The sequence below is a fragment of the Myotis lucifugus genome, unplaced genomic scaffold (assembly GCF_000147115.1).
Source record: "Myotis lucifugus unplaced genomic scaffold, Myoluc2.0 scaffold_20, whole genome shotgun sequence".
In the NCBI taxonomy this organism is placed as follows: domain Eukaryota; kingdom Metazoa; phylum Chordata; class Mammalia; order Chiroptera; family Vespertilionidae; genus Myotis; species Myotis lucifugus.
In genome coordinates, this window is record NW_005871068.1 from 3379475 (window position 1) to 3392860 (window position 13386).

General features: G+C 40.1%; 1 long non-coding RNA gene across 1 annotated transcript; it reads left to right on the forward strand.

Annotated features, from left to right (window-relative positions):
• The first annotated feature begins 310 nt into the window (after positions 1 to 310).
• Positions 311 to 12967, forward strand: LOC106696590. Its single transcript, XR_002828453.1, has 6 exons — positions 311 to 385; positions 2411 to 2484; positions 4602 to 4687; positions 6422 to 6538; positions 9247 to 9284; positions 12894 to 12967. It is a non-coding gene; the product is annotated as an uncharacterized LOC106696590 (long non-coding RNA).
• The last annotated feature ends 419 nt before the right edge of the window (positions 12968 to 13386 follow it).

Below are 13386 nucleotides of genomic sequence, written 5' to 3' on the forward strand. Positions count from 1 at the left end.
TCTTTACCGAGAGGAAAGGAAAATATTAAATAATGGAATTAGTACACAAAAGATGGTAGGTTCAGCAGTGTCATATCCCAGACAAACTAAGGCACAACGCATTTATATTCTCATGCAAGTAGATGAGATACAATGGTATGCACAGAATTTGAATGTTATATGATTCATTTAGAGCCTAGCTACAGGCCGAAGTGATTTGGGGATCGTAGGTGAGATTAGAGGGATCATCGTTTACATAGGTTTTTGTTTTGTGAGTTTTTATCTTCTGAAGTTTGATGTGGGTTTTATACTTTTGTTGGAAGGTTTCCTGGGATGTGACTGAATCATGGTGGCAACTGCTGCACCATTAGAAGATCCTGCGAAGATGACATTACTCAGTAATCAGGTAAGTAGGCAAGTTGGCCTTTGTTCTCTTGCGAAATCTGAAGTGCTTTCTGCTCCACAGCAAAGCGCCTGAAAAGCAGCAGCACTCGGCATTGACAAAGAGATCTTTCTTTCTTTTCCACAATGCCCTGCGGAAAGGTAAAGAATTGGAGTGTGAATTTCTTTGGGAGTTTGAGCCAAGGAAATGCTAATGGAAGTTATGTTCCTTCCTCGAGACTATGTTTCCCCTCTCACTTTTGTAAGTTAATGTTCTCAGCTTGGAGACTCTGCTTCCTGCCTCATGGTGTTGGATTATGTTTTCTTCCTGGGGGTCTGGGTCTAGAAGCTTAGCCTCCCACTCAGTGGCCAGGGTTGAGCCAAAGCGAAGCTTCCTGGGAGGGGCCCAGGCAGTTCTAGCTCTGCACCTGCCTCAAAGGAAAATGCCCCAGCCTGGCTGGGCCAGAGGCTCCCCGTTTTGAAAATCCACATGTAGAGGTAACTGAGGACATAACAATAGGGTTAACACGCCTTTGGGTTTTGTCAAAAGAAAGTTGCCACCTAAATATTGCCTTTAGATAAACTGCTAGTTTGGTATTTATTTTCAGGACCAAAGTTCTGTGTTCTCTCGTGTGTCGGTGACCCCATTGAAGTCAATGGAACCACCATGGGCACATTCAGATAACTGATTTTTGGGGTTGGTAAAATAGTAGTGATTAGAGGCACTATCGGCATTGTATGTCAACTTAGTAACTGAATGATAAAAACAGTTAATTCTGGTTTTATTGTGACATTTTGAAATGTTGTCTACCTCAGCTTGATTGTCACAATAATGAGTCTGTTGTTATGGGTCCTGCACAGTGGTTGTCACATGGAATGGTGGAGAACCCTTTACTACTACTTGCCCCATTTGAAATAGATTTAAAGGCTCTAAGTTCATACCAGGAGGAACAATATTCAGCGGAACTCCTTTGTTTATTTTGACAAGCAGAACTTCCTGTTAACCTTCCAGTCTTATTTTGGTTTAAAGATGTTTTTCACCTCAGATACTTGTAGCAGTTTAGGGCAGGTCCTGGAACACTTGATCAAATACAGACAACAAACATCCATTAGCACAGCCACACCTGGGGTGGGGGCGGGGGTAGGGGAGGGCATCTTGGAGACACTGTTTTCCTAAGAGTGTTCAGTCCTTTGACCAGTGGACATTGAACTCAGCCATTGAATTAGGTATTTTCTAGGCTCTGCAAATGAAAGAGGGAACCCTTGGAGAATCCCGTTCAACAGAGGATTGCCAGTTAAAACGCATCTACTTCCTATAACCCAGCCCTTGCAGTACTTGGGAGCTCTGAGCAGGGTGCCACAGTTCATGGGAAACACAGAATAATGTAAAGCCTTTGGTCCTGTAGCAAAGTTGTCCTTTATTTTAAGCATAGAATGTTCAGCACCGCACTGGCAAAAATCTTGCTGGATGTTGAGATGTACAAATTCCTCCCAGATGGCTTTTATCTTTGATTTGATGAGTGGAAGGGTCAGAGTTAACCCCGGTGGTGTTCAGTTCAGTTCCTGGGGCTTCCAGTTCCTCTTGCCTTCTCTGGAAACCGTTTCCTGGTATTCTAATTCTGTCTCTTGCCAAGTTGCAAGAGCACAGAGGAAAACCCCAGAAGTAGCTTGTGGTGAAGTTGCAAGTTTTTTGGCTCCTATCCAAACACCCGTGAGCCTCATTTGTGTTCGCGTATAAGAAAAGCCAACCCGGATCTCCTACTAATGCTTTATTTAGCGCTTAAACTTTAATTGCAGGGTATAAATGATACCATTAGGAACCAATATCAATACTAATGCCACCTATATTATTATTTACTCGCCTGAAAACTAAGCTCGTTGAAATATATTTATTAACACTGTATCCTAGAACTACACATTTAAAGCTTAATTCTGTGTCTACTCATGAATTCTCAGCATATTCCAGTGTCGGAGCTTTCTAGCATGAGATCAATTCATTAGGAAATTCCAGTGATGAGGTGTGTTAGGGCATTGTTGGTTTTTTTTTCAGGTCGCAAGTACAGCCTGATTTATTCAGAAGATAAGCATCCTGTGTGGGATTCCATCCCCTTTAGCCAACAAACAGTTAAGTTCAACATTTCTGATATATAAACTTTGCTCTTTAGCATTCAAATGTACCTTATTCATTCCTTAGATTTCTCTTTCAACCATGGCTATTGTTTGTCACTAACAGCTAGCTTTTGTGAAGTTAATAAATGTGCATAATAAGGACACAAACGTATGGAGAAGTAATACTGTAATCCTTTTGTTTGGATAATCAGTCTAATGTATGCAAATTAAACCTTATTAGTACTAGGGTTTTGTGTCTGCTTATCAAAATGTGCCATTTTCATGAAAATTGGAAGTCCATTATATAAAGTTATTATTAACAATCATTTAGGAATTATATACGGTATGCAAATTAAAGTTGATTACAACTAATTAAGGGCTTTCTTTGTTATTTGACCTTGTCTGCTTTTTATGTAAATATGTTTCTTTTGGTCTGGCATATTTTTAGACTCAGAAAAGTATATTAAGACAAGTTACATTATGTATTTTTTAATGTATCTCTGTGCTGCCATTGTGCCCCTCATTTTGCAGAGGCACACATCATATGTAGAGCCATGCATCTCTCTGTTTGGGGGTGGTTTCTAGATGAATAGAATTTGAACTAGAAAACAATCAAATTTCCAAGTCTCTTCAATAAGTTTCATGGAATATGAGCACAAACCCAGTATAACTTATAAACAGTCTTCATGCCAGAATGCCCTTTCTTTCCACCACTTATCGACTTCAGTGAGTCTTGGGTTGCAGATTTCCAAATGGAGCTGTCCACGTAGGATACATCCAAACCTCTAAGAATTTTTGTGAGTTTATTTGAGCCAAACTGACGACAATGGCTGGGAAGCACACTCTCAACAGATTGAGAAAATGCTCCAGAGAATGGCAGTCTTGCACCTTATTTTATACATTACAATCAACGGATGAGGCATGGGGGGGGGGTACATGAAATCCATTGGTGATAGATTAGGGAGGCGGGAGAAAGCAGAGCATGGAAATATCAGAGATTGGATAAAGAGTAAAACAGAGAGACACTTCTTTTACATTGGTGGGTATGGATGATTAACAATTAACATTTACAGCACATAGAGATAGTATGTGGGGTGGGGGAGACAAGGTAACAATGAGGGGTTCTATGGTCTGTGATCTGGTGGGAGATTGTACCCTGAGGTGATTGTGATTAGCCGTGAAACCGAACTACCAATGGGTCCAGGCTGCCTGTTATTACTTGAGCCAATTCAGCAGAGACAGGGTTGAATTATATATGAGCATTTATTCCAATACTGCCGGCAGTATGGGAGAGCAGCAGGTCATCCACTAAAATCCAGCTGCTTATACTGGGTAGGATGAGGATTATGTGGGGAAGTAGGGATTACAAGCATGGGGAAGTAGACTATGCAGACTGGGGCAGGACTCCATTGTTTGGGCAACAAGGTTATTCATCTTTCCATGATATTAGGCAGTTCTTGAATGAGAATGGACCACATTCCAAGGTTAATTCCCAGGTCCAAGGTTGACTGCCAGGTCCTGGGGGCGTACAACACCCAGCCAGGTTAGAATGCCCTTTCTTTAATCAGAACAGGGCAATCATAGTTAATAGAGCATGATTAATATTTCTTTTATAACTGTAGCTAGTCCCCAATATTCTATTTTTGCCCCTAACACCCTGACATTCCAAAGGTATGTTATAGATGCAAAAAGACAGTAGACAGCTCAGTTAAGGTAAAGATTGACCTTTGTCACGAAAGATACAGGCCTAGGACATGACTATCTGCCATGAACTGCTTTTAGTTAGGAAGTTTTAATTTCAGACCATCCTATGTGGTTACTTTAGGTCTCTGAGTTTGTAAACCCGCCATGCAGGCCTCCCCTGAGCTTGTCAGGTTTAGTATATGGCCCGAGCTAAATAATAAGCGATCCATCACTCATTTAATAAGGTGTCCTGCAAAACCTAATTGTTAGCTCTGAAAGCATTAATCTAAAGATACCTAACTTCACCACAGAAAATGTAACAGGTCCAGTCCCAGGGCCTTTAGGAAGACCTGTGTGCTTTTTGTGAAAAGGGGAAGCATTTCTCAGCAGGCAAACAGGAAACATTTGAAGTGAGACTACTTAGCACTAACATTATATTTTTCCTTCAGTTCTACTTGTTTTCTGTGAACAAAGAAACTTGATGCAGTGGCTGAAGCAAAGGATCCTGGTTTAATTACATCATAGAAAAGACCTGGTAAGCTTTTCATTTGCCTTAAAGTATATGGGTAGGAAAAAGAATGGAGAAGATAAACCACCCAAGAAAAGAAATCAGACTATGGTGAGTGGAGAAGAACAAGCAGTATCTAGATATTTAAAAGAGGCAAACTACTTAAAATTCTATAAAAGAGAAACTAGGAACCAAATCACCATTGAATTCATCCAAATTTTGAACATATTCTTTTATTTTTCTGCTTTGAATAAGGACAGTTTAATCTTTTGAAAAATGTCTTTTGACTCTTATAAAGGGATTCAAACCAAACTTTTAGTTGACGTATAATATGTAAACAGAAAAGTGCACATATCATAAATGTACAGCTTGTTAAATTTTCACAAACTCAACACTGATTTAACCAGGATCTAGATCACGGAACAGCACATTAAGAGTACTCCAGTAGCTTCGACCTTTTTCATGAAATAGGTGACAGTATATGTGTGGGTCTGTTTCTGGCCTCTTGAGAACTGACATCTCTACAGTATCGAGTCCTTCAGTCTATGGACATGGTATATCTTTCATAAAGGGAAGCTTTATTTATTTTACTTTTAAAAAAAATATTTGTATTGATTTCAGAGAGGAAGGGCGAAGGAGAGAGATAGATAGAAACATCAATGATGAGCTGCTGCACATTCCACACTGGGGATCCAGCCCGCAACCCGGGCATGTGCCCTGACAGGGAATCGAACCGTGACCTCCTGCTTCATAGGTCAATGCTCAACCACTGAGCCATGCTGGCTGGGCCATAAAGGGAAGCTTTATAATCCAATAGTGCCCCTGGAAAATGCAGGAAAATCAAGAAGAGAGAGACCAAGTTCATTCATTTCGCTGTGATTTTGAGGGTCCCTTTACGGAGTAGATGTTCCACTTCACCATATTGTCTAGAAAGGATGCAGAGGTGCTGCTGGGCTTCAGGGAGTAGATGAATCTTTCATGTGGAGCCTCCAGTTTTCTAGCTACTGATGCTTTCATCATCATCCTCATTGCAGGCGTTCCGTGTCTTCCTCCCTCCTCAGGGCATCGACCATCATTTCTTTCCAATTTTGCTCCAGTTCCTTTGCTGAAAGTTTTTAGTATAACATAGAGTATGGTGCCTTTGGTAGCCTTCCACTATATTTATTTCTTAATTTTTAAAATATATGTTATTGATTTCAGAGAGGAAGGGAGAGGGAGAAAGCGATAGAAACATCAATGATGAGAAAGAATCACTGATAGGCTGCCTCCTGCACCCCCCCACCCCCAGGGATCAAGCCCACAATCTGGGCATGTGCCCTTGACCCTTCAGTCCTCAGGCCAATGCTCTATCCACTGAGCCAAACCAGCTAGGGCTGGTAGCCTTCCACTTTAGGTGCAGGCCTCCTAGTGAACATTTTCTTCTCTGTTCCAAAGAGAAGCAAAATTTGTCCTTCTCAGGCTCAAAATGTGCCCTGCTAAAATGCATAAACCACGATTTGGTTTTTACATTTCTAGAGACCATAATAGTTCCAGACATTTTTCTTCCCCCTCAGCAAGATGTAGAACATTTGAAGTCCTATCTCTGTGGAAGTTTTTCAAAAAGTCCTCATTGGCACCATGGCTTCGTTACGTACAAATGCACAAAATGATCTCATGATCCTGGCCTCACAGAAGTACAGGCTGTGTCTGAATTGTACCATAATAAAGATGCTGCTGTGGGTGCAGCTTTCCGCCTTCTCAGAAGATTCTTTGCTCTTGTAGGAGTTGCTGGGTGTGCCTGGAGAAGCTCCAAAAAGGTTAATAAGTGCCTGTGGAAGCAGGAGAGGGAAGATTGAAAGAGAACCCAGGAAATTCTCACAATGGTGCTCTGAAAAGGAGGTGAGTGCCAAGTCTCTAGTCTGCCTTCAGAACAATGTAGAGAAACACAAACACAGGGAGAGGTGTGGGTGACGCCCCCTGCTGTCAGGTGACTGGCTATGTAATCCACACTTCTTTTCCCAGGCGCTGACTGCCTCTCAGCCTGGGAATGGGAGATAGGGATGTAAAGCGCTCTCACCTGGTCCTGGCAAATGGGAAAAGTGGGCTGGGCTGACTACAGTGGGGCTCTCAGAGCCCCAAAGAACAGGGTCCCTGAAGTCACCATTTTGCTTTAGAAGGTTTATTATTTCACATTTCTCAAAATAACACGCTGAAATTACAGGCACCACAAACAAGATTCAAGCGATGTGAGTCTTTTAATTCAGGCAGAATTTAATGTGTAATTAAGATTAATTATACCATAATGGAATTGTAGACACATGATTATTGCATCACATTCCTTGCAGACATGCATCTTGTCTCGCAGCATTCTGGCTTCTCAGGTTGAGGAGCACGCTGAGAGGCAGAGCCACGGAACCTGACTGCATTGTTCGCGATGTGTTTATTACAAGGTCGCTTTGGAAGTTAATTTTTGCCAGCAATCATTTCAGAAGTGTCTGAAATATGCCCAAATGCGATTGCTTTTAAAAATTCCCATGTTTTGATTTGTTTTGAGAAAAAGTCAGCCTTAAAATACTTCCATTAGAAGTTTAAAGCATTTGTGTGTATCATTTATTAAGTTTAGGACACCACCGAATGTGTGAAGTGTTTGGGTTATGTGTGAAGGTGAAAATAATTTATTTCTTGGTCATAAATTCAAAATATGGGTGGTGCCCTGGCTGGTGTGGCTCAGTTGGTTGAGTGTTGGCCCCTACACCAAAAGGTCTCGGGTTTGATTCCCAGTCAGGGCACATGCTCAGATTGTGGGTTCAATCCCAGTCAGGATGCATGCAGGAGGTGACCAATCGATGTTTCTATCTCATCGATGTTTCTCTCCCTCTCCCTCTCTCTAAAATCAATAAAAACATATCCTCGAGTGAGGATTAAGGAAAAAAAGAAAGAACAAAATATGAGTGGGAGTCTGGAGATGATTTAGAATAGGCCGATTTCTGAACCAGACAGGAGATGGGCTAAACCAGTGGTCGGCAAACCGCGGCTTGCGAGCCACATGCGGCTCTTTGGCCCCTTGAGTGTGGCTCTTCCACAAAATACCACGTGCGGGCGCACACAGACAGTGCGATTGAAACTTCGTGGCCCATGCGCAGAAGTTGGTTTTCGGCCTGGGTGAGTCTATTTTGAAGAAGTGGCTTTAGAAGTGGGGGGTGTCGGTCGGGTGACGGAGACACGGCGCAGGCGGGCCGCGGGATACGCAGCGTGGGGGAGGTGCGCGCGATTCATGCATGAGTTAAGTGAGCCAGTCAGCAGTCTCATGTGCAGTGGTTAGTGCTAGTCGTGTCCGCAAATCGCGTGCGGGTGACAAAAGATAGACGAAACAAGTATACAAGACGAGTGTGGATGGGAGAGTTGGAAGGGGTCAACCTCAGCGAACGTACCTCAATCAGATTGAGGACGTTTTTAGCAAAGGCCAGCTTAGGAGTACCCTAATTAAGTTAATAACAATGTACCTACCTATATAGTTTAAGTTTAAAAAATGTGGCTCTCAAAAGAAATTTCAGTCGTTGTACTGTTGATATTTGGCTCTGTTGACTAATGAGTTTGCCGACCACTGGTAAACCTTCACAAACAGTTTTGACTCTCCTGTTATAAAAAGACCAAGAAATCCAAAGAAAGAAATTCCATTATACACTATAGTGTATTATATACAACAAATGCAACAACTTTGACCTAACAGGCTGGAGGCAGCTCACATATAACAACTTTGAGTCAATACTTCAGCTGGCCTAATTAGACCTGGAGAGTTTGCTTTGCTTCCGTTTTCTTTGCTATGATTTCAACACTAAAAGGGACTCGTTCTCAAATGTGAGTAAATTCTAGTTTCTTTTATTATGTAATTAATTATATACTTGTTATTATGAAAGTTTTCGGACCTACATATTCAGACCCTTTAAAAAATTCTCTTGGGTTCTAGGGTTGACTTAAGTTATTTTTTTATGTGCTAGCGTAACATCAGCTATAAATCCTTCTGCTTTTAGTTCTTGTGAAACTACAAAGTCAAATCAAGCAACATATATGAAACACCAGCAGACACATACCCATAACGTTTCAATTAACAGTATTAATGTAAAGGATGATGTCCTCTTACTGAACTTTTTTTAAAAAGAGCTATTCTTTTTTTTCTAATAAATTTTTCTTGATTTCAGAGAAGAAGGGAGAGGGAGAGAGAGATAGAAACATCCATGATGAGAGAGAATCATTGATCAGCTGCCTCCTGCATGCCCCCTACTGGGGATCAAGCTCGCAACCCAGGCATGTGCCCTTGACTGGAATCGAACCTGGGACCCTTCAGTCCACAGGCCGACGCTCTATCCACTGAGCCAAACCAGCTAGGGCAAGAAGCATGTATATTTTTAATTTTGACATTTTATTTATTGGTTGACATTTCATATTATAAAATTATCAAAAAATTTGTAACATATTTCCACCAACAATATATGAGAGTGCCTGTTTCCTCAAACCTTCAACATCACTAGATATAATTGGCTATACAAAAAATTAAGGTTTAAAAAATGTAGTTAATTATGTCTTATCTTTTCCTTTATGGTTCCTAGGTTAATTGTCTTCTTCATAAGATCTCCATTGCATTAAGGTAATATAAAACTATCCTAAATTTTCCTTTAGTATTATTCTTATTTGTGTTTATTATACAGCATGAGGTAAAGGTCTAGTTTTGCTTTCTTTTGGATAGTTAGCAATTCTGTCATCACCTTATATTAAATAATCTATCATTTTGGCAAAGATGTAAAATTCCCCCTTTGTGGAATTTCTGCTCATGTGGTGAGTTCTTATATATGTTTGGATCTCTTTGTGATGTCGCCATTCTGTTCCACTGACTTATTTATTTATTCCTGTACTAATACCAGATTTTATTTTAGTATTTTACAGTAATTTTTAATATTGGGTAAGATAAGCATTTACTATTTTTCCCCTTAAAAAATGGCCTGGCCATCAGTTTGCAGCCATTTATTCTTCCATATGAACTCTAGAATAACTTTCCGTATTCCCAACCCAGTCCCTTAGGATTCTGGTTGGGTTGTATTAACTGTATACACAAATGTATATAAAATGTTTGTATATATGGGTGTGCATATATACATATCAATTTGGGAGGAATTAACATTTTAATGATGAGAATATATATGTTTATATGTATAAACATTTATGTATATAAATAAATATAAATGCATATTATAGCTATAATAATAAAAGCATAATATGCTAATTAGACTGGACATCCTTCCGGATGACCTTCCAGATGAAGCTGGGGCTGTGAGGGAAGCCCGGAATCCGGGTGCCAGAGGGAAGCTGGTGCCAGCAGCTGGGGGAAGGAAGGCCTACTCTTGCATGGATTTTGTGCATCAGGCCTCTAGTGCACTTATAACACATTTATTAAAAATTGGCATAGTAATGATAAGCCACATGACATTGAAATGAAAGCAAAAGAAACTTGATCTTGGCAAATTTTTTCCTTTTTTTTTTTTTTTTTTGAGAGAGAGAAACTGATTGGTTGCCTCATGCAAGCACCCCACCAGGGATTGAACTCCCAACCTGGGCATGTTCCCTGATGGGGAATCAAACATGCAACCCTTTGGTTCATGGGATGACACTCCCACCAACTGTGCCACACCAGCCAGGGCTTGGCAAAGCTCTTGCCAAAAATACTCTCCCCTCACCAGTGATGCCTAAAACTCACAAAAAAATTAAGAGTTTTAGTTTAGAAGAGAAAATTAAAAGATTTGGGTATGATTGTAGTACGGGTTTGTCTCGAATTGTAAGGGTAAAGTGTTTTTCTGCATGTATGGGAATAAAAGTATATTGGCATATTCCTGTAATGTGTCAGTAATGTATTCCCAGGTGTGCTTGAAAACTTGTCTAGATACTATTAATCTCATTTGTCACACTATAATGTAACCTCTCTGTGTCAAGCTCAACATACAGATCCTCATTTTCTCACTTCAGGTGGGAGACTTTTAACATGGGTCAAATACCATTACAATGAACTCTGCAGGGATGCCAGATGCTTCCGGTATCATTTGGTGTGTGGATCAGAATCACCTTCCCCTTGCACACCCTATTGCTCACAGGTCAAGGGCTGGGGACACTGCAGCGTGGATGCAGGACCCTCTCAGGGAGCCAGGATTTCTTTCATCAGCTGAAGAGTTTCACAGCTGCAGTTTTTCTAAGGGCCATTGACCTTGAATAAAGCACTCAAGAGTCTTAGGAATTTAGCAAGGGCGGGTTAAGCTGGATTTCTTAGAAAGTGATATGAATGTTCTATTTGTAAGAGATAAAGATAGCCAATATGGGGGGAAGTCAAGGACTCTGAACCTGCAGTGCCTGGATCTGAATCCCGGCTGCACCATTCCTTGTCAGAGCTTGCTTGGATATGTGACTTAAACCAGTCAGTGCCTCAGTTTCCTTATCTCCAAAGTGGAGGTTAACAATGGCACTGAAATCATAGGGCTATTTTGAGATTTCTTTTTTCCCCTTAAACATGTTTATTGATTTCAGAGAGGAAGGGAGGGGAAGAGAGAGACAGAAACATCAACGATGAGAGAGAATCATTGCTTGGCTGACTCCTGCAGGCCCCCCACTGGGGGATCGAGCCCGCAACCTGGGCACATGCCCTGATCAGGAATCGAACCTAGACCTGGTTTATAGCTCGATGCTCAACTGCTGAGCCACACCAGCCAGGCCACCCTGAATATTTTTAAGTGTATCACAGTCACTGTCTCAGCGTCTTTAAAAGATAAAAACTCTTTTTATTGTGGTAAAATATAGATAACATAAAATGTACCATTTTAACCATTTTTAACTATACAGTTCAGTGTCATGTACACTCACATTGTTTTTAAAAATATTTTAAAATTACTTTTTGGGTGGCGGGGAGAGAAAGAGAAACAGAAACATTGAGCAGCTGCCTCCTGCATGTGCATAACCTGGGCCAGGAATCAAACTGGCAACCTTTTGGTGAATAGGATGACACCCAACCACCTGAGTCACAATAGCCAGGGCTGTACATCAGCGTTGTGCAACCATCCCTACCATTCATTTCCACACCATTTTCATCATCCCCAACTGAAACTTTATACCCATTAAACAATAAGTCCCCATTCCACTTCTCCCCCAGCCCCTAGCAACCACCCTTCTACATACTGTCTTTATGAATTTCATTATTGTAGATACCTCATATAGGTGGTGACATACAATATTTGTCCATTTGTGTTTGGCTTATTTCACTTAGCATAATGTCTTTAAGGTTCATCCATGTTGTAACGTGTGAGAACTTGAGTCATTTTTAAGGCTGAATAATATTCCATTGTATGTATATGCCACAAAGATTTTTTTAAAGCATAACCACAATATCATAATCGCATCCACAAAACAGTAATTTCTTAGAATCATCAAATATGCAGTCTGTGCCTAAATTTCTCCAGTTGTGCCATAAACATCTTTTTAAACAGTCTAATTGCTTGAAACAGGATTCAAATGTGATCCATTTTGATCCAGTTTGTTGATATATCTTTTATTTCTCTTAAATCGTGAATCTCTTTTTCTAAATTTCTAATTTGTTGAACTGGATTGTTTGACCTGTAGAAGTTTTCAGAGTCTAGATTTTGCCAAATGCATCCCCCACAGTGTCATTTAACATTTTACTATGTCCCCTGTATTTCTATTAAGTTGGTAAATTGGTAGTTAGATATAAAGGCTTGCTGAGATTCAGTTTTGATTCTTTGGCAAGAATTTTTCATAAGTAGGATTGTATGTAAGAGGCATGTCATATCTGGTAGTTTCTCTTTCTGTAATGTTAGCAGTTAATGGTCATAGTTTTAGGTCCATTAATTCATTAGTGGATATTCTAATTCTGTCATTCCTTCTTTATTTGCCGGAATACTTCTATGAAGAAAGATTCTTTCCTCATGCACTAGTTTCTTTTACTCTGAGGTAGACTTTGTAAAGGAAGTCAAAATAAATGCTTGTTCCTTTTGCTTTATTTTCATACAAATGAATTGGTTCCCTTGCATTCTACAAAGGTGATCAGTGAGAGTTAAAATTTTTGTGTTTTTCATTTGAGTAAATTTATGAACTCATACATTTTCCAATATTTGATGTATTGAAACCCATTCCATTGTTATTCTTACTGATTTTGAAATAATCCCCTCTTTGGTCAATGTGACACTTATTTTTTTTTTTTCAGTTGAAACCATTGAAGTGTATTGGTGGTCACAATGCTTTACACTGTATGCAGCAAACACCCTTACAAGTCTATCCGCAACCTGATCACACAAGAAAGGATTCACCACTCGCCAGAGAAGGAAGAAAAAAATTAATAGGTTTGTTTCTAGAGGTAGAGGAGAGAAACGCAAGAAAAACCTACTTGGTGAATGTCCAATGGCAAGAGTTGAACTAGAGATGCATACAACTAACAGCAACATTGTTGAAAAAGTACAGGGCAAATAGCTTTCTCCATTAATTTTCCTCTGTAGATTGATTTTTTAATATTCAAAACATTTATTATGGTTTTCATTTTATAAAAATGTATATTTTTAAGGTCATGGGAGAATGTTAAATACTTCATGCCAGACAGACCTAGTTATGAGGAACCCCTCCACTGTAGTAACTTCCTCCAGTTCATACATTCATGAGTGTGGGGTACATATGTAAATATCCACATGCACACGTCCACATGC